This window comes from Macaca fascicularis, chromosome 2 (assembly GCF_037993035.2).
Source record: "Macaca fascicularis isolate 582-1 chromosome 2, T2T-MFA8v1.1".
Lineage (NCBI taxonomy): Eukaryota > Metazoa > Chordata > Mammalia > Primates > Cercopithecidae > Macaca > Macaca fascicularis.
Window position 1 is genome coordinate 24,606,034 of NC_088376.1, and position 24,243 is coordinate 24,630,276.

The 24,243-nt window shown below is 44.4% G+C and overlaps 1 long non-coding RNA gene across 1 annotated transcript; it reads left to right on the forward strand.

Annotated features, from left to right (window-relative positions):
* The first annotated feature begins 1,540 nt into the window (after positions 1 to 1,540).
* LOC135969491 (uncharacterized) lies at positions 1,541 to 14,527 on the forward strand. The gene is made up of 3 exons (XR_010584752.1): positions 1,541 to 1,617; positions 10,864 to 10,906; positions 13,800 to 14,527. It is a non-coding gene; the product is annotated as an uncharacterized lncRNA (long non-coding RNA).
* Positions 14,528 to 24,243: the final 9,716 nt, after the last annotated feature.

Sequence of the window (24,243 nt, forward strand, 5' to 3'; positions counted from 1 at the left end):
CGGAGGCTGAGGTGGGCGGATCACCTGAGGTCAGGAGTTTGAGCCCAGCCTGGCCAACATAGTGAAACCCTGTCTCTGCTAAAAGTACAAAAATTAGCCAGGAGTGGTGGCAGGCACCTGTAGTCCCAGCTGCTCAGGAGGCTGAGGCTGGAGAATTGCTTGAACCCGGGAGGCAAAGGTTACAGTGAGCTGAGACTGCGCCACTGCACTCCAGCCTGGGCAACAAGAGCATGACTTGGTCTCAAAAAGAAAGAACTGTGGGGTTTATGCCAGGCAGGGAATGGAGGTAGGCCTGGTCTTTGGTTGGTGTGGTCCCTGATGCTGTTACTCCTGGCCCACTCTTCTTTGAAGATAGGTATCCCTGTGGTCAGTTCTGGGCGTAGACCCAGTTCCTCTGGGCCCAGCTCAGCTGTGGAGGTTTTCCCTGACATTCTCAAGGTGAAAGCACTCACAGCCTAGTCCTTGCAGGCACCCAGCCAACCATCTCTATCCCTGGTCCTGCCCCCTAAGGAGGGTAGTTTAGAGCAGGCTCCCGTTCTCAAAACCTATAGGGCTATAGGGCAGCCACACTCTCTTTCACTCTTAAAGCTCATGGCCACCATCTCCTTTCTATTAAATGTCCCAGATTAACCATTTGATGCATCTAAGCAGAGGTTGAAAACTCCAACACATATAAGAACAGGCAGGTACACAAATCAATGTTGCAGGTGTTAGGCTTTAGGGGGTGGTGGGGACTGTGGTGAATGGAAAGTACATAGCCTGCCTAACGGCGCCAGCTGGACTTGGATCCTTCCAATTTAGATTTTCATGGGAAATTTCTCACCTTTAGAAAATCGCGACTAATATTTTAAATTTATATAAAATAATTCGCGGGTCAAATCAAAGATGTCCTGAGCCACACCAACTTTCCATCTCAGAAAGCAAAGGGGGAGTCCATCTCACCAGGCAGCTTCCCTTTCTCCCCAAGAAAAAAAAAAGAAAAACGAAAAAACGAAAAAAACCCACACACACACAAAGGCTGTTAACTCTCCTTGGGGCTAAGGGAAGTCAGACTTACAGGACACAAAGGCCCGGCCACCTTCTCTCAGGGGAGGGAAATGGGAGGGGGTGGGGGAAATACTTTTCATTCTTTTTGTTGGAGCCAAGGAGAAACAACTCCTTTCTCAGCCAGTGCGGTTAATGGAGTACATTACAGTCTTGATAATTTGGATAGCTATTAGCTGGGGAGTCAGACATAAATAACAGCGTGCAATAATTACATGGTAGCATTCAGACAGGCCCAGAGCACAGGCCTGCCAGAGGAGGGGTACGGAGCGTGCAAGGCCCCGAGGTGGGGACGCTGGCTGCGGTGAGAGGCAGGGGCACAGCGGATGCAGCTGCACCAGAGGCTGGGGGCCAGATTGAGCACAGGGACCTGAGGGTTAGGCCAAGACACCTTTGGTGTTTACCCTTAAGGAATGAAGAGCCAGCCAAGGCTTTCTATCAGGGGCGTGGCATGACCAAAGCTGCAGTTTTGAGAGTCATTTTGCGATCGGTTCTTGTGTGAGGGTGGATCAGGAGGGAAAAGAAGGGGACTGATGTGGGAAGACCGGTTCGGAGGCTGTGGAAACTGTCCAGGTATGAGCTAAGGGCTGATTCGGGTGTGGGTAGGGAGAGAGGAAGGGGCAGTCACGGGCACTGTTACAAAAGAAGAATTGGCAGGAAGTGAGGCACCAGGGAGGGGAAGCAATCAAGATAGCAATCTGGGCAGCTGAGCTCTACCTTCCTATCCCAGATCGTTTGGAGAGTGCAGGGGAGAAAGTGGTGATTTCAAAGGAAGAGGTTTATAAATTGCTATGTCCACCATCACCAAAGCATAGAGAATGGACTCTCTCCCTTCCAAACCAGCACATCTTTTATCAGTTCTGAGATCCAGTTACTTACTTTTTTGTTTGTCTGTTTTTGAGATAGGGTTGCACTCTGTCCCCGAGGCTGAAGTGCGGTGGGGTGATCATGGCTCACTGCAACCCCAGCTTCCAAGGCTCAAGAGTTCCTCCCACTTCAACCTCCCCGAGTAGCTGGGACCACAGGCACATGCACCACTATGCCCGGCTTATTTATTATTATTATTATTATTTTTGTTAGAGATGAAGTCTCACTACTTCGTCCAGGCTGGTCTGGAACTCCTGGGCTCAAGCAATCCTCCCACCTGGACTTCCGAAAGTGCTGGGTTAATAGATGTGAGCCACCATTCTCAGCCCATCATTTACATTTTAATCTTCTGACATCAGGGTACATCTAACAATCCATGGCATGTCAGAGTTGATTAGTGGGTGTTATATCCCTACAAAATTCATATATATATATTAGAGATGAGTGGTCTCACTCTAGCCCAGGCTGGAGTGCAGTGATGCACTGTAACCTTGAACTCCCGGGCTCAATCGATCCTTTCACCTCAGCCTCCCAAGTAGCTGGGACTATAAGCTCATGCCACCACACCTAGCTTTTTTTTTTTTTTTTTTTTTTTTTTTTTTAGAGGTGAGTTATCGCTGTAGTGCCCAGGAGGCTAGTCTCAAAACTCCTGGCCTCAAGTGATCCTCCTGCCTTGGCCTACCAAAGGGCTGGGATTATAGGCATGAGCCATCACATACCCGGCCAATAAAATTCATCGGTTGAAGTCATAATGCCCAGTACTTCATAATATGGCAGTTTTTGGAGACAGGGTCTTTAAAGAGGTACTTAAGTTAAAATGAGGTCCTTGGAGTGGGCCCTAACCTGATGTGACTGATGTCCCTAGAAGAAGCGGAGTTTAGGACACAGACAGGCAGAGGGAAGACCATGTGAAGACACAGCAGGAGGGTGCCATGTACAAGCCACGGGAAAGGCCCCTGAGGAAACAACCGTGCTGACACCTTCATTTCATACATCTAGCCTCCAGGACTGTGGACAAATAATTTTTTTTTTTTTTTAGACGGAGTGTCCCTTTGTCCCCCAGGCTGGAGTGCAATGACGTGATCTCGGCTCACTGCAACCTCCATCTCCAGGGTTCAAGCGATTCTCCTGCCTCAGCCTCCTGAGTGGCTAGGATTACAGGTGCCCACCACCATGCCCTGCTAATTTAAATTTCTATGCCAGTCTGAGGTACTTTGTTATGAGAATCTTAACAAATACGGTGGGTCTGTTTCTTTCTTAATGGTGTGTGACTTGGTAGTGCCTCTTATAATTGATGAAATCTAAGCATCTGAGAGCCTATGAATTGGGAACTTTCTTATTTTCCTTTTTGTGACTTATCCTTATTCATATAAACATCATTCTGAATTATTTACTATAAAGTCTAGTTAAAAAAAGTAAACTTAATTAATAAAAAAAATTCTGATTAAGGTATTTCTTTAATTTTTTTTCATTTTTGCTCAGTTTTCCCATAGAACAGATGATTAAGGTATTTCTTTTCTTTTCTTTCTTTTTTTTTTTTTGAGACGGAGTCTCGCTCTGTCGCCCAGGCTGGAGTGCAATGGCGCAATCTTGGCTCACTGCAAGCTCCGCCTCCTGGGTTCACGCCGTTCTCCTGCCTCAGCCTCCCAAGTAGCTGGGACTACAGGCGCCCACCACACCTGGCTAATTTTCTGCATTTTTAGTAGAGACGGGGTTTCACCATGTTAGCCAGGATGGTCTCAATCTTCTGACCTTGTGATCCACCTGCCTCGGCCTCCCAAAGTGCTGGGATTACAGGTGTGAGCCACCGTGCCCGGCCGACTAAGGCATTTCTATAATTTATCATTCAAACTAGTATAATTTTAGGAGTAAAAAGGGAGGTACTGTTAACAATTACTCAGGGACAACAGGGATAGGCAGGCACTGTCCCAGGCAAACAAAAACCTCTAGCCACCCTAACACTGACCCACTTGAGAATGTTAAGAGAAGAGCAGGTCATTCCTCTTAGACCTCATCCCTGGATTTCTCTTAGTGCCAAGTCCCAGGCCACCATCTGCTCTAATAACAGCACAAACAATGTTGTCACCAACAGAAAAAGAGAGACCGGGAGTTTTTGGGTGACACAGAAGGCCCTAGATTCAGAGTGGATCTCATTTTAAATACTGCACCAGAAGAAATACCTTGGCGGCATGACTGGATAAATTCCCTGAAGGCCCTGATGCCACAAACACATCTTTTACAATTGATCTGCCACAATGTAGGAAATTCTCACCGGGATTCCTCTTTTTAGTTAAAGCACCAGACATTCGTATGAAAATGTGAGAGCGGCCGGGCGCGGTGGCTCACGCCTGTAATCCCAGCACTTTGGGAGGCCGAGGCGGGCGGATCACAAGGTCAGGAGATCGAGACCACGGTGAAACCCCGTCTCTACTAAAAATACAAAAAATTAGCCGGGCGCGGTTGTGGGCGCCTGTAGTCCCAGCTACTCGGGAGGCTGAGGCAGGAGAATGGCGTGAACCCGGGAGGCGGAGCTTGCAGTGAGCCGAGATCGCGCCACTGCACTCCAGCCTGGGCCACAGAGCGAGACTCCGTCTCAAAAAAAAAAAAAAAAGAAAAAAAAAAAAGAAAATGTGAGAGCAAAAAATTACCCATGAGAAGTGACAACGCGTTGAGCTGTAAACCTTAACTTAAGTGGGCTAATCAGCGAAAACTGTCTATCGAGCCCTAACCGTGTGCTTTCCATATAACACACGCAGTGGGGTAAATACTCCTGGTCCATTTCTTCAGATGAGGAAACAGAGACTCAGAGAGATTAAGAGGCTTGTCCCAGGCCATACACCTATTGAATGGGGCAGCTAGGATTCTCATGCAGGCTCATGGACCCTGAAACTATTTCTCCTCTGCCATTTGATGTCTTTTTTTTTTTCCTTCCATACTTTCTTTTCTTATTCTTTCCTTTCACCCTTAACTAGTTTTGTAATGTTTACCCAGCTTGCAGATATTTTACATATTTGTCATATTTAGTGCTTCATAATAAACAAGGAAGGGTTGAGAAGGAAAGTGGAGATGAAGGGTCACATTTCCTGGTTAACACATTTCCTGACTAACACTGGCCCTGTATTTCTCTCTACTATCACGTTCTACTAGAATTAGATCTTCTTCATCTGATAGTCTAAGTGGTACGTGTACAAAATATAATGTTAACTGAAAATCCCAGAACCTACTTCCAATACTGTTCTTTGGTACTGAATTGAAGAAGACAAGCAAACACTCCCCACATTTTCCTTTCCTTTCGGAAGGCAATTATCTGACATTTAATGGTTTAAATGTTATTAGGGTTACGAGAGGCCAGAAAAAGACATTCAGAGTAGTAATCAATCTCTTTAATACAGCTTCAGCTTATAAAACTGGACAGAATTACTTTTTTTTTCTTCTGCTCTGGTGAAGCAAGTTTTTATTCTGTTTAAGCAAAACATCACTCTAACACATTTTCAGAGTTACAGCTGCTGATAATAAAATGCTAGAGTGGAAGTCAAAATAGATATCTGGGAATGCAAAACATAGGTTTTTCTACAGCAAGGCAAATTTCCCATTATTCCCACATGTGAACTCAGGAGCAAAATTACCACATGCCTCTTGTATCATATGCATTATATAGTTCTGCACTTTCTAACTTACTCAAGTATAGGGGCCCTTCAACTTATGTCACCTGAAGAAATCTGCATTTAATGTTCTCTCTCTTATTTACTGAGTTTTGTTTTTAAAGAAAATACTTATTGGAAAAGCAGTTACATTTTGTTCATTCTTTACCGACTATAATGAAAAAGACAAGGTTGGCCAGGTGTGGTGATGCATGCCTGTAGTTCCAGCAACTTAGGAGGCTGAAGTGAGAGGCTCTCTTGAGCCCAGGAGTTCAAGGTTGCAGTGAGCCATGATTGCATCACTGCACTCCAGCCTAGGTGACAGAGTGAGACCCTGTCTCAAAAGACAAGGTCAAGCTTTCAAATGGACATAATATAAGAATTCTTATTCTTATACATAAAACATTACATATGGGACCATGTGCGGTGGCTCACGCCTGTCATCCCAGCACTTTGGGAGGTCAAGGAGGGAGGATCACTTGAAGTCAGAAGTTCGAGACCAGCCTAGCCAACATGGTGAACCCTCATCTCCACTAAAAAATACAAAAATTAGCCCGGCATGGTAGCGAGCACCTGTTATCCCAGCTACTTGGAAGGCTGAGGCAGGAGGATTGCTTGAACCCGGGAGCTGCAGGTTGCAGTGAGCCAAGATTGAACCCTTGCACTCCAGGCTAGGTGACAGAGCGAGACCCCCTCTCAAAAAAAAAAAAATAAAATAAAATAAAAGAGCCCCCCAAAATTACACATATAGAATATATATATACACACACACATATATATACACAACAAATATATGAATACATAAAATAGCTATAAACAAAGAGAATTAGCCCAGTTTTGAGATATCTTTTCCTCCTGGAATTTAGTTAGAGGCCACAGCTCAATTATTTGATGGCAGCCTTGGAAAAACTGTCAGTTTCATATCTACTTTCAGGCCCCTGACTTTGCAATGTAAAACCGGTGGTGTGGTGTGACGGGCACTTTATAAATGCTCAACAATGCTGCTGGGAGGGAGGGAAGGAAGGAAGAAAGGCAGGAAGGAAGGGGAGGCGGAGAAGGGAGGGCTGGAGAGAGGGGAAGCAGGGAAATGTTTTCTGGAGGAATCTAACTAATTTGCATTTCTAATGGCTAATGAAATCTGGATAAGTAAAACCTAAAGAGATTTGGTTAAAAGTCCAGGCAACTTTGAGTCACCAAGGGCTGGCCCCTGTGGTGCTCTTGTCCCTCTCCTCCTTCCCCTAATTTCTTCCTTCCTGTGGGGCACATCATTGCTCTTTAGCACCTTCACCAGATGGTAGATTGTGAGAAGTGAAGCTCAGTGATTTATTTCTTGTTGTTTCACAGCTCTCCACTCTCCCAGTGAGGGAGAAGTCTGAAATTAATGGCTAGAATTAGTTATTTGGATTATCTCAGGTTTCCACATGGACTTTTTTTCTTTTATTATTAGCTGGGTGGGCTACTGAGAGTTGGAGTCTTATGAATAAAGTTCCCGTATTTTAAATGACTTTAGGGAAGCGAGGCTTGGTTAAGATAAGAAAAGGCTGGTGCTGGGCAGGTGGCTCACGCCTGTAATTCCAATACTTTGGGAGACCTAGGCGGGAGGAGGATCTTTTGAGTTTAGGGGTTTGAGACCAGCCTGGGCAACAAGGTGGGACTCGTCTGTCCAAAAAAATTTTTTTAAATAGCCGGCATGGTGGCACGCACCTGTGATCCCAGCTACTCAAGAAGCTGGGGTAGGAGGATCACATGAGCCCTGGTGGAGGCTGCAGTGAGCTGTGATCATGCCACTGCACTCCAGTTTGGGGAACAGGGTAAGATCTTGTCTCAAAAAAAAAAAAAAAAAAAAGAGGGAAAAGGCTAGTGTCAGAGTGGAAATGAACAAGAATTAATGCTGGGAACTTCCAATTTCCAATCACCTCCACTACCGGGAGATGGGTCAATTTGACAACATTTTATGTCAGATTTGCACCAGATCCATACCACATTTTTCTTCATGTCTTGACTTGAGTCTTTTAACAACTGAGGGGTATCATGAACAGAGGTGGGAGGCTAGCAGCTGTATAGCTAATGGAGAATGACCTAGGCAAAATCTGAAATTTAAGACCTTTGGGTTTTAAAGCATTCTTTCCTCTTCAAAGAAAAGCAGTCTACCCAAATATATCTGTTGAGTACTGGATTTTAGTTAAACTATATTATTAATTCTGGGATTCGGTTTCTTCCTTTTTTTTTTTTTTGAGATGGAGTCTTGTTCTGTTGCCCAGGCTGGAGCGCAGCGGTGCGATCCCGGTTCACTGTAACTTCCGCCTCCCGAGTTCAAGCAATTTTCCTGCCTCAGCCTCTCCAGTAGCTGGGACTACAGGCACACGCCGCCACGCCTGGCTAATTTTTTTTTCTTCTTTTTTTTTTTTTTAGTGGAGACGGGGTTTTACCCTGTTGCCCAGGTTGGTCTCGAATTCCTGAGCTCAGGCAACCCACCTGCCTCGGCCTCCCAAAGTGCTAGGATTACAGGCGTGAGCCACTGCGCCCGGCTCAGTTTCCTATTCTTGTAAAAAGATGAACTTACTCTGTGTAACTCGGATACTTTGTTAAGGTATGGGTGTGGGTGCATGGTTTTTATTACTTTTGTAGAATAAAGAGGAATAATTTGGTTAAAGACGGGGCAAATTAAACCTTTCTTCTCTCATCTGCCCTATTTATTGCCACTAGAAACTTGAAGAAAACAAAGGATTAGGAACCTGGGTAAAGGGCAAAAGGCAGAAGATTTTCCCATTCACCTTCTTTTGGCTTCAGTTATTCCTGTATACACTTGTATCCAAATATTGGTCCAAGCTGGAGAGTCAGTTGTGCTTTTCTGGTCCTCCTCAAGGTCATTTATGGTTGGTCTTTGGTTAAGACCAAAGTCCTTACATCAGCCTACCCTGCCTTTATCCTAAGCCCCAGGTTTAGATTGACACTGACTGCTGAGAGGTGGGCTCTCGGCATTTAGGGAAGGATGCACTTGACTTCTAAGAGGGCAAGGGTTTCATCTAGTTGGGATGATGGGCGGGAAGTAGTTGAAGTGGGTGATGAGATGGGGGAAGGGAACTCTGGACGTTCCAGCTTGTGCTCTAAGGCAAGGCCACCCGTGGTTCCCCTTATCCGCAGGTGGTGGGTAGGAATCTCATACCATAACTTTGATGGAAAATAAACACAACTTAATTTTTAAAAGAAAAATTTTAAAACAACTCACCAATTTCTATTTTAGGTTTCCAATCTTCCTAGTGTGGTGGAACCTCAATCTAAGTCATTTCTCGTTTTCCTCAGGGGGCGTATGTATTGTCAAGGTATGAGGGGCTCAGGGAGTCCTTGGTCATAACCCTACTCAGGTCATCAGAGACACCAAATTGCCACGCTGGGTCCTGTGTTGGAGTGGAGGCCCCATTCGGCTGTTTCTGTGCCTTCCCGTGGGGTGGAAATCTTCGAGAAACTAAGACTGCTCTGCCTGGATGCACCACAGAGCTCATTCCTCTGTGGGGTCTCCCGCCTGTGTGCGGCTCCAGGGGAAGCAGGACACCAGTGCCCTCAGCTCCCAAATTTCACCAACCTGTTTAGGGCTTTGTGCCTACCCGGGGTTCTACTAGGAAGCAAAGCCCATGACTTCTTTCCTCCCATTCACCCCTTTCTCCCCTCTCTCTGGCCCTAGAAAAACTCTCCCCCAAACGTCAGTCCCTCTAACATCTTGCTTCTGCAAACATTTTGTCAGCTCCAGCGGTTTCAGCTGCGAAGGTGCCTTTGTTTCTGCTCTGCCCAGGCGCATCCCTCCCCTGGGGCTATGGGCTGGTAGGAGCCTAACACGCCTGCATTGGAAGTGAAGAGTGGGATGAGGGGAAAAGTGAACACCCAGGGTGCTGGCAGGAGGCTGCTAACTCAGAAATAGTAACAACCCACTCCAATAGTGGTGAAATTGGCCTGTTTGATTCCTCCATGTGTCTATCTTTGCATCTATCCTTGGTATCTCCCTGACACTTGGATATTGACTCATCTACCCCCAAAATAACTGGTTTTTGGGGGTAGATGAGTCAATAAATCCCTGGACACAAAATAACCCCGAATCCCAGAGGGCTCATAACTGTACCCTACTGTCTTAGGGAACGGGAGGGAAGGTCTCTTAGCTCTGGGGAACTGCCAGCCCAACCGCCACTCTTCAAAGGCAGGTGAAAAGGTATTTCCACCGGAGCCTGCAGGGTGCCGAGGGCAGACAGCGACACTTGGCGGCGCGGGGGTGGGGTCATGGATGGCGGCGCACCACCGGCCTGCATTTCATAAGCGCTCCCTACCAATATTTTAGGATCTTGGTGACAGCTTTATTACACCGAGGATAGGAAATTTCAGTGGACACGAGCTCTCCCGAGGAAAGGTCTCACAGTTGTCCACTGAAAACCAAGTGAGTGAAAGAACTAAAATGTGCCTGAATTCCATTCTTTAAGGCTGTCGGCAGCAGCGGCAGCAGCGCAGCGCAAGCGTTCAGTGGTATTCATCAGGTATTTTATGAAATGGAATCTTCAAAGTTCTGTACATTTACTTAAATATAAGCTACAGTAAGACAAAATAAATAAAAATTTAAAAAACGGAATGAATAAATATAACTCAAATAACAAGCGTCTGCTTTTGCCTGGGAAGACGGCCAAGTGGTGTGCATTTTGGATTAATTTTTTACAAGGAAAACAAATTAATTGCTTAGTAAATATAGTTTGCTAGACAAAATCTCTCAAAACATGGGACAAAAATGATTAAAAATGGTAATTAGTGATTCACTCAGTCTGTTTATTGTTTAAAAGTTGGCTACTTTAGCACAAGAGGCAAATATTTCTCTTTATGTTGGCCTTCATAGTATTGATATATTTGAATAAAGATTAGGCTGACAATCAGTGTTAACATCCAAGGTTTGCTTGAAGCTGGAATTAACTGAAGTCACTAAACTCTGGTGCAGAATCCAAAGTCTGATTCTTGGCAAAATTATTGAGAAAGATTTAGGGTGTTACAGTATTGGTAGGTGTTTCCGGTACTGGATTTCTATGCCGGGGACCTCTGAGAAACTTCTCAGCCTCTGGGTTAGCAGAGGGGGTAGCACTCAGTTACCCCGCTCTTTGATTTTACCTAAATGTGTTTTTGAAATATTTAAGGAGAGCACGTTTCCAGATTGAAACTGCTTTCCTAGATTCTCTTGAAATTCTACTTAAAAGGTTGTTCTTGATCTGCAGCCAAATACAAGAGAAACAAGTTGGGCTGGCATATTTGTATACTAAGGTTGTTGTTTTTCTTTTTCTCCTAGGACCCAGCAGGGGAGGATGGTCACCAGTGAAAGAAAGACAGAGGTGAGTTACAGAGCACTCGCGTCTTATACCTGGAAGGGTCCTTAGCCTTCATCTGATCCAAATCCTTCTATGTACAGATCTGGGAACAGAGTGAATAAGAGTGCTGAGTCCTATTACTCCTGAACAGGCTTAGAATCCAAGTCCCCATCCTAAATCCAGTGCTCAGTCTACTCCATCATGGTTTCCCTAACGCAGTTTCTCAGAATACCACTTCTGTACGGCATTAACAGATGTCCCCCATCTCAAGTGGTTCTGTGTTCAAATGCTGGTTACAACAAATTTAAACAAACTGCTTTTTCCTCTTCCAGGAATTCTCAGAATCTTCTGTTTTTGTTTTTGAGACAGCATCACGCTCTGTGGCCCAGGCAGGAGTGCAGTGGCATGATCATAGCTCACCGCAGCCTTGAGCTCCCAGGCTCCAGCAGTCCTCCCACCTCAGCCTCCTGAGAAGCTGGCACTACAGGTGCTCACCACCATGCTCAACTAATTTTTAAATTTTTTGTAGAGACAAGGTCTCTTTATATTGCCTAGGCTAGTCTCAAACTCCTGGGCTCAAGGATCCTCCTGCCTTGGTCTTCCAAGGTGTTGGGATTACAGGCGTGAGTCACTGTGCCCAGCCTTGAAATTTTCCTATAATCAATATATATTAAAAATCTCTAACAGGAAAAACAGGAAACCCTAGAAATGTCAGATGATTTCATGATTTTACACATATTTAGCATGCAATTTCCCTCCAAATAGTTTATAGAAATGCTGCTAAGAAACAGTTCATATGTTAAAAATGAATTCATTTCCAATGCTGAGGAGTCCATTCTGTCAGTTCCAAAGATACACTTTTTAGGAAATAGAAGAAGAGTTCCTTGCACAGTATGGTGGGAAAGGAGGCCCTTGTACCCACTTTAAAGTAATCGTTCACTTTAACTCCCCTCTCTACCTGTTGCTTGATATTTCAGTAAAACCTGCTTACAAGTTGAGGGCTGGAAAAGCTGGACTGAATAAGTTAGGGCTCAGGTAAGAAGGGCACCAAATTTAAGGAAGCACTCACTCTCTGAATTACACAACTACTAACCCTAAACTTACATGAATCCAAGAGTGAGTGCCTCCTTAAATGACACACCCGAGGCTCCTGGCATAAGTGGTGTGTACACAGGGGCATTGGGTGTGGTCCCCAGGGAAGTGAGTTCATTTGGGACTAGGTAATCCAGGACGTGCTGAATCAATCACATTTCAGTGAATAAAGAAAAATCTGGCATTAGGTCAATGCTGTGGGACACACAGGACTGGAAACATCGCGACAGTAGCAGGTTGCTGAGAAAACAGGCTGGTCTGGGGCAGAATACCATCTATAAGAAGGTGACGGCCGGGTACAGAGGCTCATGACTGTAATCCCAGCACTGTGGAAGGCTGAGGCGAGAGAATTGCTTGAGTCCAGGAGTTGGAGACCAGCCTGGACAACATGGTGAAACCCCACCTCTACCAAAATAATACAAAATATTACCCAGGTATGGTCTCAGCAATTAGGGAGGCTGAGGTGGGAGGATCACTAGAGCCCAGGAGGTGGAGGCTGCAGTGAGCCATGATTGTGCCATTGTACTACTACAGCCTGGGTGACAGAGTGAGACCCTGTCTCAAAACACAAACAAACAAACAAACAAAACAAACAAACAAAAAAACCAAACTGAAAAAAAAGAAGGTGGCAGTGTTTTGAAAGATGCTGGTTTTACTTTGTGGCTTAGAGGACTCATTATCAGAAAGGGGCATGTGAATAAATACCTGAGTCATCAAGGAAGAGGAGGGGTGAACGGAAAGAATGACTGCCAGGTGGGGAGAGAGGGTGGACAATACCAGGCTTCCTGAGGCAGAAAAATCCACTCACGGAAGGAGCACAGTGTCTCTTTTTTAACGAAGCAATATAAGGAGTCTCCTCTACTTCTTAGATGATTTAGAAGCAGGCACTGTGGGTAGATTTTATTAGATATCCTCAAAGGTTTATTTTTATAAACTAGAATTTAGCACTTTGCATTTGTAAAGCAATTAATAGTGTATATGTTAGTTAATATCCCATTTTTGGTTCAAGAGCAATATTTTGTTACTTAAAAATTAATAGCAATATCACAAAGGGCTTATAAAAAGAGATATATTACTCCGATAGGCAATTCCATATAATGCTAAGTTTTTATTTGCCATTACTTTAATTACTTAGATATTATTTTATATGTTTTCATTATTTTAAAGTGCCTTGGGAGTATGAAAGATGTCTTACAGATAATGTATTCCATTTTAGCCAGAACAGCCTAATCATAAGTAGCTGTAGATTAATGCATTTATCACATAAAATTTCTTTTTAATGTTCTGTAAGCAAGTAAAATTGATGTCTCGGAGAAGACTGATACCTCCCAGGCCATAGAGCTCTTCCTCAATGAATATTTCTTCATTAGATTATGAATATTTCTGAAAAAGGAAAAGAATAAACCTAACAATAAGTAAAAAGAGCCATACAGCAGCATGACGAACATTAGTAAGAGCTTGTGCTTAGAAAACAGTTCACAGCCTCTGGACATGAAATATCTATTTTAAACTAAATTGGGTCCTCAAATTCCACATGCACAAATTCTTCTCCATTTCCTCATGGATGGGTGGATGGGACTGTTTGTTCTGCAGAGGTGGCTGTGTTTCAGGGAGGGTTTAAATGTCCGCAGAACCATGTGGTTTTCCTTTAGCAGGCAAACTCTGGAGATAAATGTGACTCATGGTCATGATCCCTCGATGAGGGTTTTTAAAAATAACCTAAAGCCTCTATTTTTAGAGAACCTGCCAAGCTGGAGTGCTGCGGGCTCCCTTTTTTTTTTTTTTTTTTTCAACCGAAAGTAATTAACAATCTCTAATCCCTCAGGAGAATGGATATCACTGAAATTCCTGATATGGAAACAAAAATGCACTGTCTTAACCAGAGGACACGGCTCCTGAGCAAAGAGGGCTACCCTTCTCCCATTGCCTGTCCTGGAAGAAGACAGCTAAATCCAAGGATCAAATCAGAGAAAAGCAAATCGTTTTAAACTTCTAAGAGGTGTGATAAATAAGTGGGGGCTGAAGCAAAACTGTTTAAAAGCAGCTGAGTCCTTTATTTTTAAACAAGACTTTCCCTGATGACTTGGGTTCATTTGTTATTCAATCACTTCCCAGTCAATGCTAAAGGTCTGAAAGTTTTTGGCTGGTTTCAGTGGAATAATTTAAGTTGCTCTAATAGAAAGACCAGAAGGGTGAATTATACAAATTTATTCTGAGTCAACCAAAAACTTCACAAAATAAGAGAACCTGTGGTTTGAGAAGAGAGAGTGCACATCAGTGGGTGTGTATGCCATTCTATACACGGGATGCCATTCCAATGGACAAAGATCTTTAGTCCAGATGACAAACATCTCAGGTGTGTGGCTCCACCCAGACCCTAATTTCACAGTTTCATACTAATTGAGTCACATATCATGACTGTGGTGGACCTGTCTCTTGTGCATTTTCCAATTTTCAGTGAAGTTCATTAAAAAATTACAGAGGTTATCCATTTGAAAATGTTCCTTGGTTCACACTTTCTTTGAAGATCATCATAAGCAAAGTTACTGTTTGTCGCACACACACATTGTAAGTGTTCACACAGTGGTTTCTTGTTTTTTGTTTGTTTTGGTTTTTGAGACAAAGTCTCACTCTGTTGCCCAGGTTGGAGTGCAGTGGCACGATCTCCTCGGCTCACTGCAACCTTTGCCTCCCAGGTTCAAGAGATTCCCTCCCTCAGCTTCCTGAGTAATTGGGACTACAGGCGCATGCCACCACGTCTGGCTCATTTTTATAATTTCGGTAGAGACGAGGTTTCACCATGTTGGCCAGGATGGTCTTGATCTCCTGACCTTGTGATCCACCTGCCTCCGCCTCCCAAAGTGCTGGGATTACAGGCGTGAGCCACCATGCCTGGCCCACACAGTATTTAATAAATGGGAATCCCAGTTAATATTGGTTTTCCTTTTCCTTTTTTCTTTTTTTTGTTTGTTTTGAGATGGAGTCTTGCTCTGTCATCCAGGCTGGAATGCAATGGTGCGATCTCAGCTCACTGCAACCTCTGCCTCTCAGGTTCAAGTGATTCTCCTGCCTCAGCCTCCCGAGTAGCTGGGATTACAGGCATGTGCCACTGCACCTGGCTAATTTTTGTATTTTTAGTAGAGACAGGGTTTCACCATGTTGGCCAGGCTGGTCTCGAACTGTTGACCTCAGGTGATCCACCCGCCTCGGCCTCCCAAAGTGGTGGGATTACAGGTGTGAGCCACAGCGCCTGGCCTTGTTTTCCTTTTTTAGGGATAGGGTCTTGCTTTGATGTTTAGGTTGGAGTGCAGTGGCATGATCATATCTCTCTGCAGCCTCGAGCTCCTGGGCTCAAATGGTCCTCCCACCTCAGCCTCCTGAGTAGCTGGGATTATAGGCATACACCACCATGTCCAGCTTTATTTATTTATTTTTAATTGTAGAGACAGGGGTCTTGCTATGTTGCCCAGGCTGGTCTCAAACTCCTGACCTCAAGCAATCCTCCTGCCTTGGCCTCCCAAAGTGCTGGGATCACAGGCATAAGCCACCACACCTGGTCTGCTTTTTTCAACATTACAGTCTACCAATTTATTTCCTCATTACCATTTTCTATTGCTTCTCCGTGCTGTTACTCTTCTTAAATTTTGTCATTTTGTTAGAATACATTCTTTCAAAATCCTTTCAAACAAGATTTGTGAATGGTGTATTTTCTGAACTCTTGCTTTTCTGAAATGCTTGTATTTGTTCCCAGGCAACTAATATTTGTATTTAAAGTTTATGTTGACAAACTTTTCCCATCAGAATGTTAAAGATCTAGCTTCGCTATCTCCCATCAACTATTGATGAGAAGTGTGAGGTCAGTGCGCCATTCTCCCTCTCTGTTTCTCTTGCCTGTGCACGATCTGCTTTTCTCGCAGAAAGCTTTAGGACTTTCTCTTTGTCCTTGGCGTTCTGAAATTTTACTACAATGTTACCACTATTTATGCAGCATTTTTCATTTGTTCTGCTTGGTTTTGTTGGAGACTTTAATTGACTCATATATTTCACTAACTTGGTACATTTTTCTTGTTATCTTTTAAAGTACTTTCTCTCGGCCGGGCGCGGTGGCTCACGCCTGTAATCCCAGCATTTTGGGAGGCCGAAGCGGGCGGACCACCTGAGGTCAGGGATTCGAGACCAGCCTGGCCAACATGGTGAAACCCCATCTCTACTTAAAACACAAAAAATTAGCTGGGCATGGTGGTACGCACCTGTAATCCCAGCTACTCGGGAGGCTGAGGCAGGAAAATCACTTGAACCCGGGAGGTGGATGTTGCAGTGAGCTGAGATCGTGCCACTGCACTCTCTCTCTCTCTCTTTTTTTTTTTTTTTGGAGACAGGGTCTCACTCTGTCACCCAGGCTGGAATGCAGTGGTGCAATCTCAGTTCACTGCAAGCTCCTGGGTTCAAGTGATTCTCATGCCTCAGCCTCCGAGTAGCTGGAATTACAGACCTGCACCACCACGCCCATCTAATTTTTGTATTTTTAGTAGAGATTGGATTTAAACCTGTTGGCCAGGCTGGTCTCCAACTCCTGATATCAGGTGATCCACCCGCCTCAGCCTCCCAAAGTGCTGGGATTACAGGCATGAGCCACTACGCCCAGCCCAAAGTATTTTCTCTTATCTATCCTCTTTGTTCTCTCGTCCTGGAAATCTTATTAGCTGAATATGGGAATTTATGAAATTATTTTCCATGTTCCTAACTTTTCTTTCATACTTTTTATCTTTTTCCAGGGAGGTCTTTAGTCAATCTTCTAGCGCACTATTTTGTTCTCTCATTCTATTTAGTCCATCTACTTAAAAAAAAATGTCTATGATCAAAGACTTAATTTTAAAAAAAAAGTCTATGATCAAATACTTAATTTTCAGATCTCTGATTCAGCAGATGTAATATCTGCTTCTCTGTCCATGAAGATATAGGTTAAACTTACTCTAGAGTCATTTTCTATATTTTTCAATTAACTCTATTTTCTCAGAGCTTGTTCTTTCATTTGTTAAATTTGATGTCTCCTTTCATGGGGTTAGTTTTCACGGTGGTTCCTGTTGTGAGCTTGAAGCAGGAGCTGGCAGGGCTCCAGCCACCTGCCCCCAAATCCTTTTACTGTTTTAGTCTAAACAGGCTCCCTGAACGCTTTTACTCCAACAGCCAGCATCTGTGCCTCTGTCGAGGTCCAGGCCTCAGCCTGATGGATGGGCACTTTGCCAGTGTACACCAAGAGCCAGAAGGGCCTGGGAGCTTACGTCCCTGGGGACAGTTTATGTACTGATGGGCACAGGAGATGTGGATCCTCCATGCCCCTCACCGCTTGATAGGGGCACCTCTGTGGTGTGACCTGTACTATCTCCAGAGCTCCTTGTATGAAGCCAGGGTTATCCTCTGAGGGGTCTGTTTGCCATCACACCTCGGATGGCCTCTTCCCTTCCTGGTCCCAATTCCCCACATCCCTACCCATTCTTATTGTGAATATTTTCTAATAAGTCAGCTTCCTACAAGTCATCTCAGAAGCTATCTATAAGAACCCAGCCTAAAGCTGTGCTCATCTCTGTGGGTACTGGATTTGTTTACTATGGCCTGGATCCACTGGCTGGGGGAAGGGGCTGGGTGGGATGTGTGAACACACACGTATAAATGGATCTATCACAGGAGAATATGTACCTTTTAAGTGCTTTCTAGGAATTGGAGGGGGAGGCTTAAACATATGCTCAGCCTGCCTTCTCGGTCGAATCTCCATAAACATCTATTTTGTTTTTGTTCTTTTAATCACAAGCCAAAGCTACAAAAGCAGAGTAATGTAAAATGTTTCCTCCTGCCTAGCGAATTTCTCTCCCTTGGAGCACAACAACAAATTTAGCTGCAAATCAATCTTGAGCTGCAAAACTTGAACTTACTCTTACCGTGTGCCAGGCACTGCATATACAACAATAAGCAAGAGACCAGGATATCCTTCCCTACCTCCACAGAGCATCATGGTTCATATTTTTGCCTACTCATATTCCAGCTCCCCACGCTGAGGCCCTGCCATCTCTCTGTCTCTCTACCACTATCTCTTTCCCTACCTATTTTGGAGAAAGATTTGGCAACTTGTATCACAACCTCTGAGATTAAGTGTTCCTTTTAACACAGAAATCTCCCACTTCAGGAAGTTTATCTTAAGAAAGTTATACAAAAGCAGAGGAAAAATATGTGTATGTAAAGATGCCTATGCTCAAATGCATCAATTTGTACAACGACCTAAGTGTGCAATATGGAAAAGGTTAATTCCTGTATGTCAGAGCCACTGGATGGACGATAATGAAGAAATGGAAAATTATAATGGTGGGGAATATAATGGTTGTTACAGAAAATGCTTATAATTTTGAGTGGAAAGAGCTAACTACTGTATATACAGTTGATTATGATAAATGATACAAAAAACATATGCATGCAGGCCCAGATTAAAGGGAATACACTCTGACTAAAAATAGAAGTGGTGTTAAGGTGGTAAGATGGTAGGTGAATTTTCTCTCTTCTGTTTTCAAATGCTATTTGTTTTCCTATTTAGATTTTAAGTTTGGCTATAAACACTATTGAATGATTCTGAGGGTTAAGAACCTGGAATGCTGTTTTTCTAGAATCTGAATCATACAACTACCTCCTTCTCAACATTCAGGTCCAGGTCAAATACTACCTTTGCTGAGGAGCTACCTAATTACCTCTTGATTCCCAGCTCTAAACCACTCCCCCAACATTCTGGTTTCCGTTTCTTCAAGGCTGAAGAATTCTATCCAGAATTTTATCTTTTTTTTTTTTTTTTTTTTCCCAGACAGATTTTCATTCTTGTTGCCCAGGCTGGAGTGCAACGGTGCGATCTCGGCTCACTGCAACCTCCACCTCCCGGGTTCAAGCAATTCTGCCTCAGCCTCCTGAGAAGCTGGGACTACAGGCGCCCGCCACCACGCCCGACTAATATTTTGTATTTTTAGTAGAGATGGGGTTTCACCATGTTGGTCAGGCTGGTCTCAAACTCCTGATCTCGTGATCCGCCCGCCTCGGCCTCCCAAAGTGCTGGGATTACAGGTGTGAGCTGGTGCACCCGGCCCAAGTTTTTTTTTTTTTTTTTTTTGGGACAAGGTCTCATGCTGTCACCCAGGGTGGAGTGCAGTGGCACCATCTTGGCTCACTGCAGTCCAGCCATCCTCCTGCCTCAGCCTCTGAAGTAGGTGGTGGGGTCATAGGTACACACCACCACATTTGGCTAATTTTTGTATTTTTGGTAAAGACAGGATTTTGGTATGTTGCCCAGGCTGTTCTCGAACTCCTGGGCTCAAGCAATCTGCCTGCCTTGGCCTTCCAAACTGCTGAGATTACAGACGTGAGCCACTGTGCCCAGCCATTTTTTTTTTTTTTTTTTTTAAATAGAGACGGGGTCTTGCTCTGTTGCCCAGGCTGGAATGCAGTGGTACAATCATAGCTCACTGCAGCCTTGAACTCTTGGGCTCAGCTGACTCCCCCTCCTTAGCCTCAAGTGGCTAGGACTACAGGCTCATGCTACTGTGCCCAGGTTAGAATTCTATCTTATTTTTGCACTTATTTACTTGTTTATCATTTTTATCTCCCAGCTAGAACATAAACCCCACGAGAAGAAAACTCTACAATTTGTGTTACCTGTAGTTCCAGTGTCTTCAATGCCAAGCTTTGGAGAATATTTGTTGAATGAATGTATTCATCTATTCATTCATTTCATGGTCTTGATAAGCCAGAGATAAAACACCCTTCACATCATAGACTATAATACCTTCTATGAGCTCACCCTTCTTTCCTCCCTACTTGCACCTCCTATTACTTCTGGCCTCAATTTTTTTTTTTTTTTTTTTTTTTTTTTTTGAGACAGAGTCTCGCTCTTGTTGCCTGGGCTGCAGTACAGTGGCCTGATCTTAGCTCACTGCAATCTCCACCTCCCAGGTTCAAGTGATTCTCCTGCCTCAGCCTCCCAAGTAGCTGGGATTACAGGTGCCTGCCACCATATCCCACTAATTTTTGTCTTTTTAGTAGAGACAGGGTTTCACCAGGCTGACCAGGCTGGTCTCGAACTCCTGACCTCAAGTGATCTGCCCGCCTCAGCCTCTCAAAGTGCTGGGATTACAGTTGTGAGCCACCGCGTCTGGCCATTCTGGCCTCAAATTTTAAGCTCTAGTCACACTGACTGCTTGAGGTTTCCCTCATATACCATGCTGTGCACATAGACACACCTCCCCTCTGACCCAGCAGTGCCTCTGCCCAATATGCTCTTTCCATCTCACTTCACCCAACCAACTCTTACGCAAGGTTCAGCTCAGTTGCCATTTTTCTCCTCCCTCAATTGCCCAACTGGAGCCAAGTGCCATCCTGACTCCCCAGACGCTTGGTGCCTTGATCTCCATCACCCTACTTTACAAGGAACTTTGTGTGGTATCTTGGTCAGAATGGGAGCCTGTGAGAACAAGGAGGCACTTTAGTCATTCTTATAATGATATGCTTCCTGGTCAGTGCTTGGCATGCAGTAGGTGCTCAATAAATATTTGTTGAACTGAAATGAATTTTACTACTGGGGCGGGGGGTCTAATATGTATGAGGCACAGTGGTGGATAGTGTGGCATATGAGCAAGAGTAACTAGGAATGAAGCAGATCATAAGAGGTTAATTAGCGTGTGCCAATTCTTCTAGAGCAGAGATTACGAATCTTTGGCTAATGTTTAAATATTATGATATTTTGCATAAACCCCCACACATCTGGCATATTCTGAAAAATGAATAATTCTGGCAACAGGGCAATGATTGATTGGAACTAACTGGAAGTGTTTTTCTAATTACATGGACATGCAATTGTCAGTTTTCCACAGGCCCCACCACTCCCCATACTTTGCTCATCTGAGGTCTGCTGTTAATGTGTTAAGAAAAATTATGAAAACTTGAAAATAAGGCAACAGCATATTTTTCAATATTATATCCAAGCATGTCTATTAGGTCCTGGTATGGATTATTTAAATCTATAGGAACACACCTTCCCATACTGTAGCCACTATCTAGCTACCTGTAGCTATCTATTTTTCTTTCTTTATTATTATTCTTTTTTGAGACAGATCTCACTCTGTTACCCAGGCTGGAGTGCAAGTGGTGCAATCATGGCTCACTGTAGCCTTGACCTTCCCAGGCTCAAGTGATCCTCCCACCTCAGCCTCCTGAGTAGTTTGGACTACACGCACATACCATCACACCCTGCTAATTAAAATTTTTTTTTTTGTAGAGTTGGAGTCTCACTATATTGTCCAGGCGAGTCTGCAACTCTTGCACTCAAGTGAGCCTCCATTTTGGCTACCCAAAGTGCTGGGATTGCAGGTGAGAGCTACCATGCCTGGCACTATTTATATTTAAATCTAAATTAATTAAAACTAAATAAAATTTAAAATTCAGTTTCTCAGTCATACTAACTACATTTCAAGAGCTCCTTAGCCACATATGAGCCCTTGAAATGTGGCTAATGTATTGGACAGTGCAGATAATAGAACATTCCACCATTGCAGAAAGTTCTATTGAAGAATGTTGATCTAGCAAATGTACCTTGTTTGATTTACCATTGATTAGGGCCCAGAATCTGTGAAGTCACATGTTAACTTATAGATTTTTGCCCAAATAGGTTTCTGTCTGTGGGAAAAGATAACCCCAAAGGTTACAGTTTAATTACCCCGTGAGACAGTAACCATTCAATTTGTGCAAAGTTATTTCAGCACGCCTTTGCTGACTGACTAGATAAACTCCTATTCCTCAAATTTTCCCTTGAATTAACTTTACCATCCTGCTGGTTTCCTCGTTAATGAGTGTAGTAGGTTAAATGGTGGTCCCTCAAAATTATGTCTACGTGCACATCTTTGAAATGTCACCTTATTTGGAAAAAGGGTCTTTGCAGATACAACTAAATTAAGGATCTTGAGATAAGAGCATCCTGGATTTACCCATGTGGGCCTTAAATTCAATGCTAAGTGTCCTTATAAGAGACGTGGCCACATGCCAAGGAGGCCAGAGAATGCTGGCAGCCACCAGAAACTGGAAGAAGCTGGGGAAAGTTTCTGCCTTAGAGCCTTCGGAGGGAGTGAGGCCTGCTGACATCTTGATCTTGGACTTCTGGCCTCCAGGACTGTGAGATAATTTGCTTCTGTTGTTTTGAGCCACCTGCTGGGTAATGGTTTGTTGCAGCAGCCCTAGGGAGCTATAGGATCGGTTAAATGTTTGGTATGTGTCCATCTTATGAGTCATATTTTTAACTTTGAAACATTTTAACTTGGCCTGGTGTGGTGGCTCATGCCTGTAATCCCAGCACTTTGGGGGGTCGAGGCAGGTGGATCACCTGAGGTCACAAGTTCAAGACCAGCCTGGCCAATGTGGTGAAACCCCCTCTCTACAAAATACAAAAATTAACTAGGTGTGGTGGCGGGCACCTGGAGTCCCAGCTACTCGGGAGGCTGAGGCAGGAGAATCGCTTGAACCTGGGAGGTGGAGGTTTCAGTGAGCCGAGATGGTACCACTGCCCTCCAGCCTGAGTAACAGAGAGAGACTCTGTCTCAAAACAAATTTTTTTTTTTTACTTTGAGATTTGCCATTTATATTCAAGTTCATGCTATTCCTTTCTCTCATATTCTTAGACTTATTTTTGTCCTCCTGCCCCTGACAATGTTTAAGACTGAGACACAATCCTTGACCTCATGGCTCAGCCTGGTAAGTAGAAACAGCCCAGAGATGTAGAGCGATGGCAGGCAGGTGAGTAGAGCCCTGTGAGCGCAGATTCCGGAACCAACCTGCCTGGGGTCACATCCTGGCTCCGCCGTAGGATGGCTCACATTGGGCAAGTTATTTTTCCTGTCTGTTATTTGGTTGGCTCTCCTGTAAAAGAGGATAATAGTGGCCGGGTACAGTGGCTCACACCTGTAATCCCAACACTTTGGGAAGCTGAGGCAGGAAGATAGCTTGAGACCAGTAGTTATAGACCAGGCTGGGCAACATAGTGAATACTTGTCTCTACAAGAAATTAAAAAAAAAAAAAAAAATTAGCAGGTGTGGTGACATGTGCCTGTAGTCCCAGAAACTTGGGAGGCTGAGGTGGGAGGATCACTTGAGCCCAGTTCAAGGCTGCGGTGAGCCATGATCATGCCACTGCATTCCAGCCTGTAGGACACAGTGAGAAACTGTCTGCAAAAAAAAAAAAAAAAAAAAAAAAAGGATAATGGTAACTAATTCATATAACTTTTTATCACTAAATGCTACACGCAGTGATACGCACCAAGTATTGAAAAATTCATTGATGTCACACACAGTGAATCAGCATTAGAAAAATAATAATTATCATGTAAAAGTACAGACTATTGCATTGCATGTTTATGTATTAGGACTGTTATAGAAGCCAATGGAGTCAGCAGACAAGATACTTGTTAGGGACCACCCTTGGATCACCAGTCATGGAGTGGGGCAAAAGGCAGCAGGAGTGGGCAGGGTGAGAAGTGGGCTGGGATGTGGCCCAGTGGCAGCCTGTGCTGTGCTCACAGGGAGTTTTAAATGGCCTTTCAGGGTTGTCCTCAGCTAAGCTGATAGGACCAGGCTTTTTTTCTCTTGCGGTCCTTGTCACCTGGTTGAAGTGGCTCCCTGCGGCAGAGGCAATATCTGAAAACGCTGTTGGCTGAGGCTGGCCTCCACAGGCCTCCTCCCAGCAGCTGGGTGCCAGTTCCTTCGTGGATAGGGATCCAGACAGCATTTCACTTGCCTCCTAGAGTCTGTAATCCTCCTCTAAGGTGCCTTCATGTTTCAATATCCAGGGAACCTTGAAAAGTGAGAGGTTGGCTGGGTGCGGTGGCTCATGCCTGTAATCCTAGCACTTTGGGAGGCTGAGGCAGGCGAATCACTTGAGGTCAGGAGTTTGAGACTAGCCTGGCCAACATGGTGAAACCACATCTCTACTAAAAATACAAAAAAAAAGGCTGGGTGTAGTGGTGCATGCCTGTAATCCCAGCTAGTTGGGAGGCTGAGGCAGGGGAATCACTTGAACTCAGGAGGTGGAGGTTGCAGTGAGCTGAGACTGCGCCACTGTACTCCAGCCTGGGCTACAGAGCTGGACTCCGTCTCAACAACAACAACAAAAAAGAAAGGTGAGATGCTGTCCAGGGGTGGGCCAACTGTGGCATCACTCTCCTCCTCCCTGGCTGCAGGTGACAAGTCAGAATTAT